Consider the following 18,930-nt stretch of genomic DNA (forward strand, 5'->3'; position numbering starts at 1 on the left):
ATACAGGACCTTGCCCCAGGGAATGGGGGTCAACTCGGCCATACAATGGGTCGATCCCCAAGCTGGGATCCACCCACTAGACACCAGGGATAGGGGAGTGCCCCTTTAGGCAAGGGCATGTGCTCCCCCAAGCACCTTTGTATATTTCAGTCTTTGTGACCCCCCCCCCCTTCGCGGGTGCAGATGGGGAAAGTTTTTTGTTTTTTTAAAAATAGGGGTGGGGGTTACCCACCATGGGCATGGCCATGTCTCCACCCCAACTAAATGTAGCATCAGTCTTTCTGTCGCTCCATGCCCCCTGCCGCCCCCAGGGAAAGACGGGGGTGATTACCTCCAAACTCGCTTGCCCAGGGAGAGTTAGAAAGTCCACTGGATACAGGGGGAAGTTTTTTTTTGTTTTTATTAATAGGGGTGGCTGCCCATTATGGGTATGGCCATGCCCCCATCCCCAAAGCATACAATCCCCCCTCCCAACCTTTTGGGGCGATTACTGGTGAAGGGGATGGTTGCCTTAAACTTGACACCGTGGGGTAGAAAATCCATCTGACACCAAGGACTTTGCCTTTGGGGAAAAATAAAGTGGTGCAGGTGCTGCTTTCTGGCACTGGCCCTGGCCCCACCCCAAAGGGGGAAAACTAATCTGCGCCCTGCACCCAGGGACAGACAGGAGGTGTTTTCCCAATTTGCTTCTGGGGGGGCAGAAAGGCAACTGTATGGAAGGAACATATGTATATTTTCATGAAATAATGGGGTGGGTCTGGCCCATCCTAACACCAGGCCCCACCCTCACTCCTAAAGCCTCAACAGTCTTTCTGCTCCCCTGCCGACTAAGGCATCCAATCTCAATGGCAAGTGAGAGCACATTTGATTCTTTGGGTTTTTCTTTTTACATGTGGGCCAGGAGAGTGTGGCTAACTCCCAATATCGTCCCTCTTACAATAGTGAATGCATGCACTTTTTGGGCTTGAGTAGGCTGCCACCTAGAAACACCTACCAGACCCAGACAGATCTGAAAACTAGACATCGCGGGGAGTCCAGGGTGGTGTGCTTCACATGGATCCCACACAATGTTCTTAGCCATAGTGCCCTGCAAACCTCAAACGTTGTCTGAAATCATGCATTCTCCTTACATTTCTGTGATGGAAACGACCAGAATCCACAAAATTACTACCACCCAGCGCTGCCACACTTATGCCGATAAAATGCTGCACCACTTGTGTGACTGGGCCTAGTGCCTGTCACAGGAACAAATCAAACCAAGGTTAATGGGAGTCTCCTTACAAGGTCTCATCTTGATCTTGGTTTGATCTGTTTTGCCCCCAAATAGCCAAAAAAGGGCTCCGCTTTATGCAGGGAAAGTTCAAGCAGTTGAGGGGTTTATAAATACTATGCAACCAGCAACCCACACCCCAACCCCCGGCTCACCGCAGGGTTTTGTTTGTTTTTTTCCCCTTAACTTTACTGCAGATTTGTGGGTCCACCGCAAATTTGCTGTAAATATTTCCAGGACAGGGGACTAAGTACACAAGTCCTAAAATGGCTGCCATCACATCTTTGTTGATGTGGTGACAGCCAATCAGATCATATTACTAGATCTGCAGGCTCCGTAGGTCTTCTATGGCATGAAATATCTATATTGTTTGAACCATGAACGGAATTATAACAAATACCTAAAAGCACACTTTCTGGATCAAGATCTAGCTTTCTGCCAAATGTGATGTAATTCAGTTCAGCCATTTTGGCTGGTGCCTATGGAAAAATGAATGGGGAAAATGAGTTTGGAACCCCCCCCCCCCACACACACACACAACACACACACACTTTTTTTTTTCCTTTGGACCCCAGCTTGAAGTATCACGCCAAAGCTTTTCAGGAAGGACCTTAGGTGGGCAAGACTTTTCTAAAAAAAAACAAAAAAGAATTTAAAAAAAGTTTAATGACGATTTGTCAAATGGCGCCAAAGTTATTAGCAAACCAAAATATCCATTTCCTATAGAAATAATGGGCCAGATGTATCAAAAAACCAAATTGCATTTCTTAAATAGGGAATTTTAAGAAATCGCTATTTAAGAAATGCAAAATGGTATGTATGATTTTTGCGATTCGGTAATAGCGATTTCTTAAAATTCGCAAATGCTATTACCGAATCGCAAATAGAGAATACAACTCCATTTGCACCTATGGGCCTGCTGCGAATGGTTTTGCATTTCCAAAATTGCGAATTTCAGTTAGGAATTCGCAATTTAGGAAATGCAAATCCCAGGGTGCTGGGGGCCTAAGGCCCCCTCTGCTGCACCCCAAAAATATTTTTACGGACATGTGAAGCACACACATCTTAGGGGCATGTGTGCGCTACATGTCAACTTTAAAAATGCATTTAAAATGCATTTTTTAAATTTGCACATGGTTACCACCAAACGTTTGTTGGTGGTAATTGCATTTCCTAAATGCCATTTCGCATTTAGGAAATGCTTGATACATGTGCTTAAGAAATCGCAAATAAGGATTCCTTATTTGCGATTTCCTATTTAGAGAATCGATTCTCTAAATGGGGTCGCAATTTTAAGGAATCGCTATTTTAGCGATTCCTTAAAATTGCACTGCAGATGCCTTTCACACATTCTGAAAGGCATTTTTGCATTCGCAAACGGCCGAATTTTGCGATTCGCACCGTTTGCAAATGCAATATCGCTTGATACATCTGGCCCATGGTCCTAAATAAAACGACCCAGTGCTGACCGCCATGAGTGATGTAATATGTGAGGTCATAAGCAGTGCATGGTGGGGGTACAAGTTACAATTATGTCACCAAACTACAACTAGTTAATTTCAGTGTTTTTCTGGTTTTTAGACATTAGTTATTACACTAGTACAACACTCAACTGTAACTTCACTTTAACCTTCTTTTTTCAGTGAATTTCTGGGGTTTTTAATCAATCATACAACTCGTCTACTTAGTGCAGTGTTTGGCCATACATGGCAGGGGGTTGGGCACAGGGCTAGTCCCTGCATCCGATCTGGCACGGACAGTCACCCCTCCACCACAAACAGCATTCGGGGGTTTTCAGTGGGAGGATGGCTGCAGGGCTTCGCTTATGGCCAGGCCCTGCTCCCAAACCCCAGAACCTTCTGCCTCGCCCAGCCTTCACCCATGCATAGCAGTAATTTGGGCACTGGGCATTACATGACTCCATCTATAGAACATAGTGTCATCTCTGTGGAGTAACTTCAGGCCTAAAGTGCACGTAACCTCCTGTACATTCATTTTATTTTTACCAGCTGGAATGTCAAAAAACTGCCACACCAGTAATTCCTTTGCTGGCTTAGCTTCTTATGGTTCTTTGGAAGTGCTCAGGCGCACCATACCAACATCTCCCGATAGTGAACCTTGCGCAGGCGTGGCGGCTGATGCACTTTTTATTTGCTGGTCTCCCAATCAGTCTGAGGCCCTGATGGCTTTGGATTGCTTCTACTGCTAAAAGTCCCTGTTTAACAACAACCCAGCACTGGTGGTTAACAAAATCATTTGAGGTTGTTTCTTAATGGCATGGGCTTTTCTTAGAAGTGTCTCCTGAGTGGTCAACCAATTGGCTGCCTTCATGTTTTTTGGACCTTCTACAGGTACCGCAGAACTCCCATGGACAACACAGAAACAATGAGAGGGTCCTGTAGGAAAGTCACATGGGTTGTACCTCCTATTCTGGGTCCCACAATTGTTTAAAAAAAAAAAAAAAGTTATGTTCACTATGAAGAAGGAGTTTTATTTAAACTTTAAACCCAGAGGTTAACTCGCATGCCCTAATTAACAAACATGTCTTGCATGTTTTGATGGAGTCTCTGCATTTTTATGTGTGCCACAGTACCTACAAACTGGTACCACAGCACCTAGGAAAGACAGGAAAACAGCATTCCATTGGCTAATATAATTAGTCTTGCCCCCACCACCTGTTTGGCAGCTACCCAGCGCCAGTCGCAGGGCCTGGCCTATAGTCAGACCCTTCCACCAACACGCCGCGTTTAGCCAACCCTGCTTCTTTCCCCTCCACCACACATGGATTTTGGCCGTGCATGGTGTTGGGTGCATGTTCTAGCCTGCGGCCAGGCCCTGCACCCAAGCCCTCGCAGGCAGCCAACTCCCACACATCTTTACCCTACATCTCATGTTTTTTTCCAAAAAAGATTTTTGGGTACCATGGTACTCTTGTGGTACCACCAAGCATCAGCCCCCCGGTACCAGAAGACCATGAAAGCTTCAGTTTGCACAGCTTGCATTAGCCTTGTGGTACCAATCTCTCTCAGGAGTCCCTCAGTGCCTCACTGGGGTTGTGATGAGAGATTTTCTTTTTTTACATATTGGCCATTGGGGTGTCCCTCTGGGCCCCTCAGAAGTGCTAGTGGGTCAGAGTACCTCTAGCCTCCACTCTTACGAGTGATTTTTATTTTATTTTTTTACTTTTGACAAGGGGACAGAGTCACTGCATCCTGTAATGGCAGTCACAACATTTCATGTTGACAAGATAATCAGATTACTTGGTCCTGCAGAACATAAAGGACCGATAGGTGAATGCTTTATTTCTTTAATTTGTAGTACCGCAGGAGTAAAGATCTAGCTTCCTGCCAAATCGTTTCTGTATTCCTTTCCAAAATTTCTATCGGAAACTTCATGGGAAAAGTTGTTTTGGGACTCCCTCCTTTTTCTCAACGCTTGACAGATCACCATAACTTTCTAGAAAGTAACTGTGATGGATGAACTTTTTTTTGGAAAGTTGTGAAGATTCTTCAAAAGGTGCCAAAGTTATTAGCAAAACAAAAACCGCTCTTCCAATGGAAACTCTGACCTAACCATACATACACAGTGGCGACCGGCATTGTGTTACATTTTTTTTTTTTACATAGATAAGCCTTCTTATTGAATGTTTGCAAGTGGTTTTTCTCAGAAGAGAGGCCTTAATTTTGAATTATTTCCTGTAATTCCCAGTGCTGATTTCATCTGCAGGATATTTAGCTTCTTTAAAGAAATTTATATGGAAGGTTAACACAGGTTAAAATCTTTCTTCCAGTGGTGGTATAAACACTGAGTAATAATCAACACATCTAAAAAGCGTAATCCTTGATACAAGCATCTACCAATGAATCCTTCCCAGTGAGTAAAAAAAAATTATACTTTGTAAACATAAAACCCCATCATCAAAAATGTTCATGGTCCTACGTTGCACTTTCCTTTCTTTACTATAACTTGCGACCACACCATGCACTGCTTATGACCTTACATATTACATAACGCATGATATGCTAAATGACATCATTGATGACATCACTGATAACACCACAGTCATATACGGAACAGAGGTACAGAGTATATATGTGTGGGTCAACAGCATGGAAATAGCATAAGCTTTGGATGCACATGTGATTGTGTGTGTTGAAAGCTATATAGTACAATGTTTACAATCAGTAAAGTTTGGGTTGCAAGTATTACTTCATGTTAAACAAGGTAAAGGCTGAGACCACCTGATGTGGGTTGCAGAGGTATGCTTGAAAGTAGGTGTGGCTGAAAGAGAAATCCTGTTTGTGTTGACAATAGATTATCCGCCATAGGATATCTGGGCATTTGCCCAAGTTAAATAGCTATAATACAGTGCTATAAATAAATTCTATGTAGCGAGGATGTTTATAAGATGTGGATATTATTTCGTGAAATTCGTTGAATATTTTGAGGCATTACAAATTGTTGGATAATGTAGGGGTGTCCCACTCGGAGGTCATTTATCTCACACTGGTGTTGTAAGCATGCCTCTAAGGTTTTATGCCATTGTGCCCATCTCAGGAATGTGTATGTAGTGTATTTTACTGATCTATTGAGGGTTGTTCATTGGGCCTGGCAGAAGGTGTCTTTCATTGGAAAATGTATACCTGTCAACCTCTTGACCGAAAACTCTGCGTTATGTGAAGTTTTTAAGAGTTGGTTTATGGTAACTAACTTAGTAAGTCAGCCTTCAAACAGGGAGAAGTGGGGAATCACTAAGGAATCTGCAGGTAGATAGAGTATCCACCAGGATGATTGCTACCGAAGGAAAGCAACTTGTTCTTCTGATGAATATGTGTACCAGCAGTTTAGTCACCTTTTGAATAGAGTAACCAAGTAGTGGGTTTTTAAGGCTGGATAAACTAATAAGTCCTGAAGGACAGAGCATGAGAAGTGACCTTCCCTCCACATCCACATTTCTGAATTGAAACAGTAATGCAGAAGGGGTGGATGGAAGCCCAAGTGGCCTCTTTGCAGATGTGTGCAATAGGGACTCCCCTTGCATACACTGAAGTAGAGGACTTCGCTCTGGTACAGTGAACTCTGATGCTGTCCAGGGGTTCTTTGTGAGGCAAGGCATGAAATATATTAATGCATAAAATTATCCACCTCAACAGTGTCCTCTTCTGAATGGCTTTAACATTCATCTTGCCAGCTTGGCATATGAAAAGCTGATCGTCAAGTTGGACGCCCTTGGAATGGTCAGTGTAAAAAAGAACTGTTCTCTTGGGATCAAGCCTATGAAGCTTCTCTTCCTCTCTAGTGGGACGCGCACGAGGAAACAATGCAAGTAAGGTGTTGGACTGTTCCATAGGAAAGGACGTAACAAACCTGACCAGGAAAGACACCTTGGTTCTAAGAACAGCTCGTTGGAGAAGAGGGTTGTGAAGTGGGGGCTTGATACTCAGCGTCTGTAACTTAGTGAGACAGTTTGCCAATGTACTGGCTACGATAAAAACAGTTTTAAAAGTAAGGAGTTGCGAGCGGCAACTGCAGAAGGATTCAAACAGGGACCACATTAAAAATTTAGGAACAAGATTAAAATCTCACTGCAGCACTATGAAAGGAGAAGGTGGAAACATGTTGGTGAGACCCTTCAGAAACCTCATAACTATTGGAAATCTGAAGAGAGGAGGCTGGTATGGGAGACAGAGAAAGGTTGACAAGGTGGATATGTAGCCCTTTACCATACCAACTGCGCACCCCTGTTGAGCTAACAGGATGAAGCGAGATATATGTCCGACAAGTGGGCATTAAAGCGGTCTACAGAGTTGTCCGTTCACCATTTGGCAAATTTATCCCCTTTCCGGAATATACACTTGGTGGAGTGTCTGCAGGCACTATGGATAACATCCACCACTTCAGGAAGTAGAGGAAAAGCATTGAAGTTTCCCCCCTCAATCTCCAGGCATGAAGGTAGTGGCTCTAGCAGTTGGGGTGAAATACCAGCACCCGTGATTGACAGAGAAGGTTTACCCTGCAAAGCCACAAGGAAAGATGCATCAGGTCGGCATTCCACAACCTTTGTGGCAAGTCCAGGTCTATTAAGATGAGGACAATCTTCCTCAGCACCTGAGAAATCGAGGGTATGGGGGAAAGAGATACTGGAGGACACAGAAGAAAACGTTGCTTACTTGCGGTAACTATCTTTCTGGTGGATACTCAATCTGCCTTCAGATTCCTCAGCTGTGGAACAATCCCCAGGTATCAGACTGGATCTGGAAAACTTCAAAGATGTCTCCGGGGAGCAAGAGGGAGCGAAAAATCATGAGAGATTACATATTGTAAATATATTGGTACTGCAATCTTAATAATTTTCCGTATGATTCATCCGTCAAAATAAGGAGGTGGGCGGGTTGGTGAGGAATCAGCAGGTAGAGTATCCACCAGAAAAAAAGTTACTTCTACTTGGAGATTTCTCATCTGTAGAACATATTGCACAGCAATATCCTGCCAAGGAAGAGGGTTGATGTATGATTCAGACGAGGAAATCCAAGCAACAATGACCTAGAGCAGTGCCCAACCCTACACACCGCTGCAGTAAGGCAGTACTGCATTGCAAAGGTGCGCAAGGAAGCCCACATCTCGACCTCACACATTTCTACAACTGGGACACCCTGAGAAAATGAGGAAGTGGTGGATTTAGCCCTGATTGCTTCAGGCAGCTCCTTCTTGGCGAGGGTTTATCAGGTTTTAATGCATAGAATAAGTCAACGGGATAGAGTCCTCTTCTCAAATGCCTTCTCCTGCTTGGCTCCACGTTAGCCCACAAAGAGCTAGTCATCCATGCAATATTCCTTGGTGTAGTCCAGGAAGTAATTAACTGCTTGCTTAGGATCCAACCGATGTAGCTGTATTGAAAAGGAGTGATCACCTTGGGAAGGAAAGCAGCCCTGGTTGCAACACCAACTTGTCTAGGAAGAAGGTAGTGAATGGGGGATTACAGATCAGGGCCTTCAACTCACCGACCCATCTAACTGTGGTGATGGTGTCACGTAGGCTGTCATTATTCTAATGAGAGTTCTGGATTTGAGCGGCAGAATCACCTGCGGTGTGGGGGACTGAGTCTAACCCACTATAGGTGACACCGGTCGGCCTAATACGGGTTTTGTTCTGGCTAACTAGCAGTGCCTCATCTCCACCTAAAAGTAGGGATGATTAGGCAGCCGAGCGCATGACACAATTGACTCCTCAGGGAAATCGTGGTCACTCAGATTGCATCCATTTCTCTCAGTTACATTAGTCTCACATATGCAAGGACAGTCAGAGGCAGAATATGTTTCAATAAGGTTTTAATGAAGAAACTGCATCTTAAGTAATAAAGCATCTACTGCAATAACCAGGACGATGAAGCATGACAGGATTAAAATTGTGATGAGGAGAGTAAAGCATGAAAATAACGCTACCATATTGTCACTCGAGTCATTAAAATAATTCCTACCTAGGCTATGTTAGAGCACAGCATGTTAAGCTCTAGTTCTGCCCTTCAGGTTCCCCTGGGAAGACATCATCCCTCATACCTGAGCAAAAGGCCTGAAGTCTGCATAAGCAGCTGTAGCGAAGCGTTCAGCAATCAGCATATGGTCGTGGTCATCTGGCTGGAATGTCCCTCTAACGTGTATGGGACAGAGAAGTGTTTTTATAATAAAACAGCTGATGTTCTGAGAAAATGTCCCTACGTAAGGATGTGTATGTTTCTATGAATACCAGAGACAAAGCGTTACCACGTTTACCGGCAACCTATCTTACTGCAGCCTTGAGAGAAGCACAGAGTGAAAGAAATGTCTTGTTTAAGAACGCAGTGCTGGCCTAGGCGAAGAACAGCTAGATAGAGAGAAATAAAACAAGACCGCAAATGTGGCTATTGTTAAAATAATAAACAAAGCTGCATAAAATATATCTAAGTTAAAGTGCACAGCGGCAGGCCTAGTGTGCCTAAATAACGTGCATGGAGCTATACCTAAAATGGCTACACAACAATGGCAACCAAAAACACTGTTTTAAGAGTCAACATACAAAGGGTACAACTGTGTAGGGGCTCAAATGGAGTCCCTACCAAGAACATAAACAAATTTAAGTCCCACTGGTGAACTACAAATGGAGTGGGAGGAAAAAGGTTATTCAGGCAGTTAAGAAAAAGCAAGAAAATAGGTGAGGTAAACAGGGATGCTGATCCGACAGACAGAGGAAGGCAGACAACCCGACTAAATAACCCTTCACAGTGTCAACTGCATATCCCTTTGGAGCTAGGGAAAGTGTGAACTGCTGCACTTGGGAGAGTTTGGCCTGCAAAGGATCCACATTGTTGTCCACACACCAACCAACAAAGTTGCTCCATCTGCAGGAGTATGCCAACTTAGTGGAGGGGGTGACACACAGACAATATACCATCTACCATCTCTGGTGGCAACTAATAGGAACTCAGTTGTCTCCGCTTAATCTCCAGGGGTATGGGAAGGATGATGCAATGTAGCTGAAAGTGCCACTTCAACCTAAACGCATCACCCGAGGCTCCCCTCAGCACATATTGGAGGGTGCAGAATTGCTGGTACTAAGCATTTTCCGAGGAGGCGATTTAGTCCACCTTAGGAGTACCCCTCTGGGCGAAGTTGTCCTGGACTACCTCCAGTAGAAGACACCACTTGTGATCAGGAAGATAATGCCAGCTCAGGCTGTCTGTTCTGTTGTTTAAAGACCCCCACTAGATGCTTGGTGCGGAGCCAGAACCCTTGACTGTGTGCCCAAGACCACAGTCTCAAAGCCTCCACACAAAGGAGGTAAGACCCTACTTCCCGTACTTGTTCACATTCCACGCTGCAGTCACGTTATCCGTCTACATAGACTGACCTACAATGGAGGGAAGGAAGGCCTTGAGGGCCAGTCAGATTGCCCACAATTCTAGCTGGCTGGTATGAAGAACCTGCTCTCCGGAGGCCCCTTTCTCCAGACCCTCCTGATAAGCTCCCCTCCCCAGGGTGGAAATATCCCTCACTTCCCTCATCACTGCCAGAGGGGGGGGGGGGGGGGGGGGAGTAGAGGCCATCCCGTATGTCAGGATCGCTGTGTTCCCCACCTCGCCACATCCGCCATAGCGCCAGGGGAGTTCACCATGTAATCCAGCAGGTCTCCCCCGTACTGTAGCCACTGCCTGCGGAGGCACCACTTCAGGGCCCCCATGTGCCAACGCGTGTGTATGATTAGGAGGATGCATGAAGCCAGCAGACCTGAGAATCACAAGATTCTCAGGACAGCAACCTGACTGGAAAGATCCTGGATGTCTGAGATGCTCTGTAGAGGAGGGAAGGCACGAAGAAAGGTAGTGTCCAGTATCAAGCCTACGAACTGGAGTCACTGGGAAGGTAGCAGACTAGATTTGGGCTTGCTGGTTGAAAAGCCCCAGTCGAACAAAGATGTTGTCAACCGCAGGTGGTGCAACACCATCTCTGGCAAGTTGGCTCTGAGAAGCCAGTCGTACAGAAACATTGGCACAACTTGTCTGAGATGCGCTGTCCCCACTGTCGTCACCTTGGTGAATACTCGAGGCGCCTATGTCAAGCCAAAACTAGTAGTGCGTAAAGCCCATCACAACTCACAAGTACAGGATAGGGTTGTGGAAGTTCACATCCTGTAAGTCCCCTGACACTATTCAGTCTCAAAGCTCCAACACCAGTAGAATTTTAACTAGGATCAGCAGCTTGAACTTCTTCTTTAGAGAAAGAGGTTCAGGCTCCTGAGATCTAGAATGGGATGCAGGCCATCATCCTTCTTCCGCACCAGGAAGTAGCAAGCGCAGCAACCTTGGCCTATTTCCTTGTCTGGCACTAACTCCATTGCTCCTTTCAGAAGGAGAGCTACCACTTCCTGCTGCAAAATGGGCCAAATGATCTGGGGGCGATGAGGGCAGTAAGAGGGGTTGAAAGGCAGAACCTAAAGGAAGGGAAGGGTGTAGTCCTTTTCTATAATTTGAAGCACTCACTGGTCCAAAGTAATGGTCTTCCAGGCCAGGAGAAAACGGCACATGCCCTCCCACAGGCTGTGTAAAAATGTAGCGACGACCTAGGCTGCCTTTCCTTGAGGCATGGGGGAAGAATACGAGGAGGAAAAGAAGGAGGGTTGGAAGGTGGATTCAGGCCCCGTCCTCTGGAACACCCGTACTGGTGAACGAGGGGGTTTTGTTGCTTCTGTAACAGTTGATATCGTCTGGAATGAAAGGAAGAACCTCCCCCAAAGCTGCAAAAGGACTGAAAGTCCTTGGCTGGCAGTGGAAGCTTAAGTTCCATTGATTTTCACGTCTCGAGAGACGTGCAGCAGAATCATTTGGGCCATATCCTACAACCCAAGAGTATACCGGGCAAGAATGTAGTCGGCGTTTAACGACTTTAAAGGCATCCAAAGGCTGTCCAATCGCACAGTAGAGAAGGCTCCATCTAACTCCGTACTTGAGAAGGGCGTCTGTATAACCAGGCTCTCTGGGAAGGGATGCATAGAAGGGAATGGCGGTTGTCTACTGCTGAGCAGTAGCATTAGGCCACGCACCTGTCGACTGCCAGCATAGATAACGGCTTCTCCAAAGCTGCCAAGACAGGGGCCAGCAATACCTCATTTAAAAGGCAATAGGGGTTTCAACGTGGCAAAGGAGGGCAATAAGACCTCTGTGAGGACATTGGTTTTCGTTTCTGTTGATGGCAATTGTAAATTCAAGGCACCTTCAGCCTTTAACATGATTCTATGAAGAGACACTTCAGGTGTTGGTGGTCCAAGCAGGGAACTTCATGGCTAATTCAGGTGAAATATCCAGGCCACTAGCTGATGACAGGCCCTGAAATCTTGCAGGGGGTCCTGTCCTTGCTGCCCATAGAGTAGACCTTTCACCAGGTGCGAGTCTGTACCAGGATTTCACAGAGGCATGCTTGGTAAGCCTCTTCTTCCAGTAGCCTCCGTGCCTTTCCACAGAATTTAAGCAGGGGTGCAACGTCAGTCTGCGGCACCGGTGACTGAGCATTCGTAGCCCGTGGAGGGGGTGGCGAGGTAGCAGCGCTAGCCATGGAGAAAGTTGTGGCATCGAGAAATGAAGAGGTGGGTCAAAGCAGGGCAGCAAAGTTGCCGGATCTGAAGGTGCGGCGCCAAATGCTGCTGGTTGAAACAGCAGGAACTTCAGGAGCTCTCAAGCCAGAGGGGGCTTTGTACAGCATCTACACCTTTGCGAACATGCTGCACATGGCATTGAGGAATGCCGCTGGATCTGAGCACGGCATTGGGAATTCAGGGAATTGCATTGTCGAAGGCTCAGGCAAGGAAGCCAGCATCGAAGGTTCCGGGTGCAGTGGAGGTCTTCCCGGAGCCAATCTTAGTGGAGGAGCAGGGCCGCACGGAGTATTCTCAGCCATGATTTAGACTAACTCTGGCTCCGAGGATGAATGTCCTGGGTGAGTCGAATATCGTCTGGGTAACTTTCATTTGGAGAGCTTTTTCGAAGTGTTATAGTGCCTCCTGCGCTTCATGGACGAAGAGGGAGGAAAACAGGAGTGGCATTGAGAACGTTTCCGGCGCCAATGGTTGTCCTAGCCATAAAGAGTTGGGACTCCCGCTCTTTGATGGCCTTGGGGTTCAGACTGAGGTAGGAAGTAAAAGATTTTGTGTTGTGGTCGCAACACAACCGCCACAAACAAATCAAATGGGGGTCTGTGATGGACACCTGTCGCTCACAATCCCTGCAGGTTTAAAACACGATTTCTTTGGAGGAGATCTTGGTACTGAGTTTTTTAATTTTATATGAGGAAAACTCAGAGATCAAAGCTCAGAAGGTGCAGAAAGAAGGAACTGACATCAATGTGCTGGGACAGGCACATTATGGACTCGTGGATTGGAGCTCTGGATCCATGTCAAAGGCACAGAAAAAAAAGGGAAGGACATTGATGTGCTGGGGGAGACACTTTAGGGACGCCGCATAGTGTCATTTACGTGTCAACTGAGTCCAGCACCTCCCACTGGCGACTTGGCTTCCAGATCCAGTCTGACACCTGGGGATTGTTCTACAGGTAAGGGATCTGCAGGAAGAAATATCCACCAGAACACTAAGCATTGCTATAAGTAGGGGAAAAAGTCCACCTGACATGTGGCCCAAAGATTGAATATGTATTAGATCACCTCTGGACGAAATATCCACTTGTGGTCTGCAAGGTGAGGCCAACTGAGACAGTCTGTTCGAACATACAGGACAACTGCCAGACAGATTTGGTACTCTTGCACCAAAGACCAGAGCAGTAGTGCTTCTCAAAAGAGAAAATGCAACCCTAAACTCCCCCAATTGTTGTTATACCACATTGAGGTTGTGTTGTCAATCAAGATCTGGACAGACTGGCCAAAAAGGGATTGTGGGAAGGCCTTGAGTGCAAATAAAATTGCCTACTGCTACAGAAGACTGATATGCAATATCTCCTCTTCTGGAGGTCAGTGGCCTCTGATCTCCAGGTCCTACAGATGAGCTACCCACCTTAGGGTGTAAGCATCCGATATCACCATTGTCACTGCTGCAGCGGCTGGAAAAGCCTTCCTTGCAGCAGGTTGCCTTCCACAAACTTATATACTTATATACCTCCTGGGCAACTGCAGAATTGGTGTGTGAAAATAGGTGCACTGCAGACACCATCCAGTATTCCGCTTCAAGTGCGAGCAATAGCTGTGCCAGGCACAGCATTCTTAACCACTCTTTTTGCAGGAATCAGTCATGAATCCCGAGGCCTAAGATCAGACAAAGATGGCTGTCCTAATTCAGAACCAGGAAGTACCAAGAATACTTCCGCTGGCCTTGCTCTTGACTGGCACCAATTTCATTGCCCCTTTATGTGGTAAAATCTCAACCTCCTGCTGAAGGACAGGAAGGTGGTGTACTGAGGAGGTGCGAGCCATGAAGGAATGGGTGGAGGCGCCTGCTGGAACAGTAGGACATAATCCCTTTCAACAATCTGCAAGACTCACTGGTTTGAGGTTAAGTCCCCCTATGCCTATGGAAAAGAGGGTACCTGTCCCCCCCAACAAGAGCCCAGTGTTCTGAAAGGAGGGAGCTAGGGTTGATTTGCTGCAGTGGCTGAGAGGGAGGAGGAACAGAGAGGACGATGAGGCAAAGGATAGCATTTACCTTTCCCATGTCCCCTCTACTGTTTGTACAGTGGGGTGGTTTACCATTGCTGTTGGAAGCTCTGAGCTTGCTGTCTGCCTTCAAAGGAGAAACGTCTTGAAAATCCTCACTATTTTCGGTACTGCTTATAGTCACACTCTTGCGTCTGCATGGCAAGACACGTGGCCTTGCTTTCCTTGAGAGAGCAGAGTCTGCCTTCATTCCAAAGAGATGTGACCATCAAATGGGAGATCCATCAAAGTTGATTGCATGTCATAAAAAAATCCTGAGTTCCTTAGCCAAGAGTAGCGAAGAAGATACATAAATGTGCCCATGGCTCGTGCTTCGGAGAACGCAGTGTCGAGACCTGGCTGAATTACTTGTTTCGAAGTGGTATGCACATCTTTCACTAGCTCTGTGAAGTAGGGTTGGAGGTGTTCTGGCAATCTCGGAATCACTAATTGTATTATGTATAACATGTCACGGTAATGGACGTTACAGCCATGCTTCGAGCTCAAAATATCTTGGCAAACTGCTACATTTTCTTAGACTCACGGTCTGAGAGTGTAGTGGAAAAAGTCCCTCAGGAGAGTTCTTCGGAGTAGAAAGGTAGAGTGACAAGGATTTCTAGCAACAAGTGCATTCATAAGAAGGAAGAAGTCATTAGGTGCCAGCCCATACCATCTGGCCACCACCGCACTGACGGCATGAGAAGAGGTGGGCTTTCCCCATACAGCAAGAAAGGAATTTGTTATAGCTTCAGTAAAGGGTAGCAAGGGTTCCCGTTTGATGAATCTTCTAAAAACTTTAAAAAACAAGATGTTCATCCACCTCAGCTCCTTCCTGGAAAGTTTTGGGGTGATCTGTCAATCAGGGGCAGAGAAGAAAAGGGGGGCCCAAAAATGCAAACCCCTCATGCCTTTTCCGTAAACTTCCATAGCAAAACTGCTAAACAGAATTACACCAAATTTTGCAGGAAGCTAGATCTTGGTCCAGAAAGCTTGCTTTTTGTGATTAGGTGTACTCGGAGGTTTGGAGTAATTAAGGTTAAAAAATATTTGTATATTTGGACGGCTGGGCTCGAAACCCAGTTTTAAAAAATGAAGTGTTTTGATTGGCCCAAGGAGCATTTTTCCCCTGGACCACTCCGCTCCCATTGGGTACACGCTCCAGTGGGATCGAGTGCTGTGACTGGCTGCCAGCAACATGAGAAAAATATTGCATGCAGCCATTACAGGACGCGTGGACTTAGTCCCCTGTCCTGAAGTTAAACAAAAACTATTATAAGAGATACCCTGCCGTCCTAGACCCTGACAGTGGGGACCCAAAGTGTCCCTCCCCCGGCCAAAACTAAAAATCAACATTTTAATCCTGTGAGACTCCTAGCCTCCCATTTTATATTAAATAGGGGAGGAGGCCATTTAGGGCTTGAGGGACCCCATTTCCCGAGGCAGTGCAGGGCTGTGTGGAGCTGGGGTTGGATGCCTGTGGGGAGTTAGACATAGGGCCTAAATGCAAGCCAGGCTCTGCGGCCAACCCCACGTTGAGTGTGACGAAAGGCCGTGAGCAGAGTGAGGTTGGCTGCCTGCGGGGGGTTGACTGCCTACTAGTGGGGTTGGCTGAGAGCAGGGGGTTGACTGCCTGCTAGTGCGGTTGGCTGCCTCCGGGGGTGCGTTTGGCCACATGGCCTGGCCTGTTGCCAACCAGCTGCTGGGCACGGTTTATCTGACACATGGTAATAAAATATTACTTTACGTTTAAAAACAACCCATGAAAAATAACTGAACTAAACAAATGTTAAAGTAACATTATAGTTAGGTCTGATAAAAAAGATCTGTTTTTGTTTTAGAAAACAGCCGTATAAAACAAAGGTTAGAGAAGTAGGTTTTAGACAAAGGCGAGTTTTAGACAAAGTTATACCTTCACTTAACTATAACATTATATATAATAATACCTTCTGGCGGTCAACAGTAGATAGTTAAAGTTAGGACCATATTTCCATATGAAAAGTGTTTTTTGACTTGCCTACATCTTTGGCGCTGCTTGATGAATCTTCACGAATTTTTCCAAAAAAAGTGTTCCCGAAAATCTTGTACATGGGAAGATTTGGGGTTATCCGTCCAGTGGGGGCCGTAAAAAAGAGGGGTCAATAGTTTTTAAGATATTGAAAGAAAAAGAAATATAGATATATAGAGGCGTGTAGGCTTCGCGAGTCCTCCCTATCTCGTGCTAAGATCTGATTGACTGCCAACACTTCAATCAGGAAGTGTGGGCAGCCATCTTGGGACTCTGCTTCAGCCAAGTCACAAAAAAAAAAGATTAAAAAAATAAGAAAAGGGGCAGGGTAGGGACACCCTGACCCCCTTAGCTATTGTGCTGGGTTCTTATAGGCCCCCCCCCCCCCAGGGCAAAAAAGCATTACAAAAAAAAAAAAAAGCTGTGAATTCGTGACAGGGGCGTGAATCGGCAGCAAAAAAAAGTCTCCCATGCTTGTTTTTATAAAGCCCCTGGGTGGGCCAGGTCCAGGGGAGCATGTTAAAAATAAAAAAGGGGGCACACGGAGCCCACCTCATAGGCATACTGAAGCCCCAGGAACCACCACCTTCCTGGGTTAAAATGGTTTAACTGAAATAGAGAGGGGTCCTGTGGGGCCCCCGCAGCCCTGGAGACCGCCACCACCCCAAGGGAAAAATAAAAGAATGAAGGGGGTTCAGTGCAGAGGCCCGGCCTCGAGGACCACCACCTCCCTAGGGCAAATACATCATTGGCATCCCCCCTCAAGGACCCATGGATGGCCCTGGGGACCGCAATGCCCCAGGTCCGGCTCCTGCTATGTCCGGGGGGCCCACCCATGAGACATAGCTGCTTGCTCTGAATTGGCAGGAGCTGACAGCTCCTGCCAAGTCAGAGCAAACACTCCACTCAAAAGCAGCTCTCACTTGCTGCGAGCAGAGGTTTCCTCTGTTGCCCTGTCTGCAAAGATGCCCCCCCTTCTGCAGGCAGGGGTCGCATGGCTCCGCCTCCTCCATTTAATGAAGGATGGGCCAGGGGACGGGGTCTCCGGAGCAGAGACTGGCCCGGAGAGGGGTGCTCACGGGCCCAGCTCACCCACACTGCCCATTCACCCAATGAGGTATCACTTACTCCCTCTCACACCCACTCTCACACCCACATAGACCCTCTTACATCCACTCTGACACCCAGAAACATCCTCTCACACCTACCTATTCTCACACCCAGAGAGACAGGCGCTGCAGCCAACTCCTGGCGCAACACGGCCAACCGATATGCGCAGCGTGGGGGTTGGATGGTAAGCACGATTGGCCGCAGGGACTGAGCGGAGGCCGGTAGAAGGCCGTGCGCTGCAATGGTTAGATTAACGTATAGTCATTCAAATTACTTTACATTAAGAATACCATATAAATTCGATGAAAAAAACAAAGGTTACAGGGATGTTATAGTTAGGAAATAGAATTAAAAAAAACTTAGAAATTCACTTTTAAAAACCATAGGTTAAAGGGACGTTCTAGTTAGGCTCACATTTCACTGTGTGAGTGAGTGGTGTGTGTCAGTAGTTTTATGTGTCTGTGAATGAGTAGGTGAGTAGTTTGTGTGTGTGTGGTTGTACAAGACTTTGTATGGGGTATGAGTGGATGTGAGAGTGGTTCTGTGGATGATGTCATCAGTGATGTAATTTGAGATGTCATCAGTGATGTCACTAGTGATGAAACTGATCATGTCATGAGTGATGTAATATGTGAGGTCATAAGCAGTGCATTACGGGGGCGCAAGGTATAGTTAGCTCTGGTAACTATAAGTGCTGAATTTCTATGGTTTTGCCCGTGTGAAATGTAGATCTAAATATAATGTCCCTGTAACCTTTGGTTTTTTTAAGTGATTATTATATATACACACATAAATACACAAATACAATTACTTCAGACGTTTTTTCATGAAGGAAGGTAAAGTAATCAAGAGAAGAACTATGAACAGAGTACAACTATGACTGTTTCTGGAGAGGATGGTGATTATTTGGACAAACAATAGAAAAATTCCAAAATTACACGACAAATTTTGAAATCTAGACCTTAAGAAAGTCATCTAGAATTGCTGTCTGATTGGATGTCACAAGGACAGCAATTCAGACTTTGATGTCATGGGTTTTATCTATCTACATGTCACTGTCTACAGAGAACAGGGCTAAAGGTATGTTATGTGTATTTGTAAAGCGCACTAGGACTAGTGAGTATATACTGGCACTGAGTAGGTGTATGTGTCTGGCCCTACCTGTGGTATGTTGGTTAATTGGAAAGTCAGGTCCTTCAGCTTCTTGCGGAATTCAAGAAGAGACGATGAGGCTCTGAGGTGGAGAGGGAGGTCATTCCAAGCTTAATGAGCAATGTAAGACACCGTTTGTCCTACCTGATCTGGTTCTGTGTATGCGTGGGATCTTCGCTCAGCTATCAGTACTTTCAACATTGACCAATATTGTGTTCGCTTGTTTACA

The 18,930-nt window shown here is 46.1% G+C and overlaps 1 protein-coding gene across 3 annotated transcripts in view; it reads right to left on the reverse strand.

The window, feature by feature from the left end:
• LOC138282926 (microtubule-actin cross-linking factor 1, isoforms 6/7-like) overlaps positions 1 to 18,930 on the reverse strand; it is a 533,430-nt gene that overhangs the window by 394,343 nt on the left and 120,157 nt on the right. The window lies entirely within an intron of this gene.

The sequence above is a fragment of the Pleurodeles waltl genome, chromosome 2_2 (genome assembly GCF_031143425.1).
Source record: "Pleurodeles waltl isolate 20211129_DDA chromosome 2_2, aPleWal1.hap1.20221129, whole genome shotgun sequence".
Classification (NCBI taxonomy): Eukaryota; Metazoa; Chordata; class Amphibia; order Caudata; family Salamandridae; genus Pleurodeles; species Pleurodeles waltl.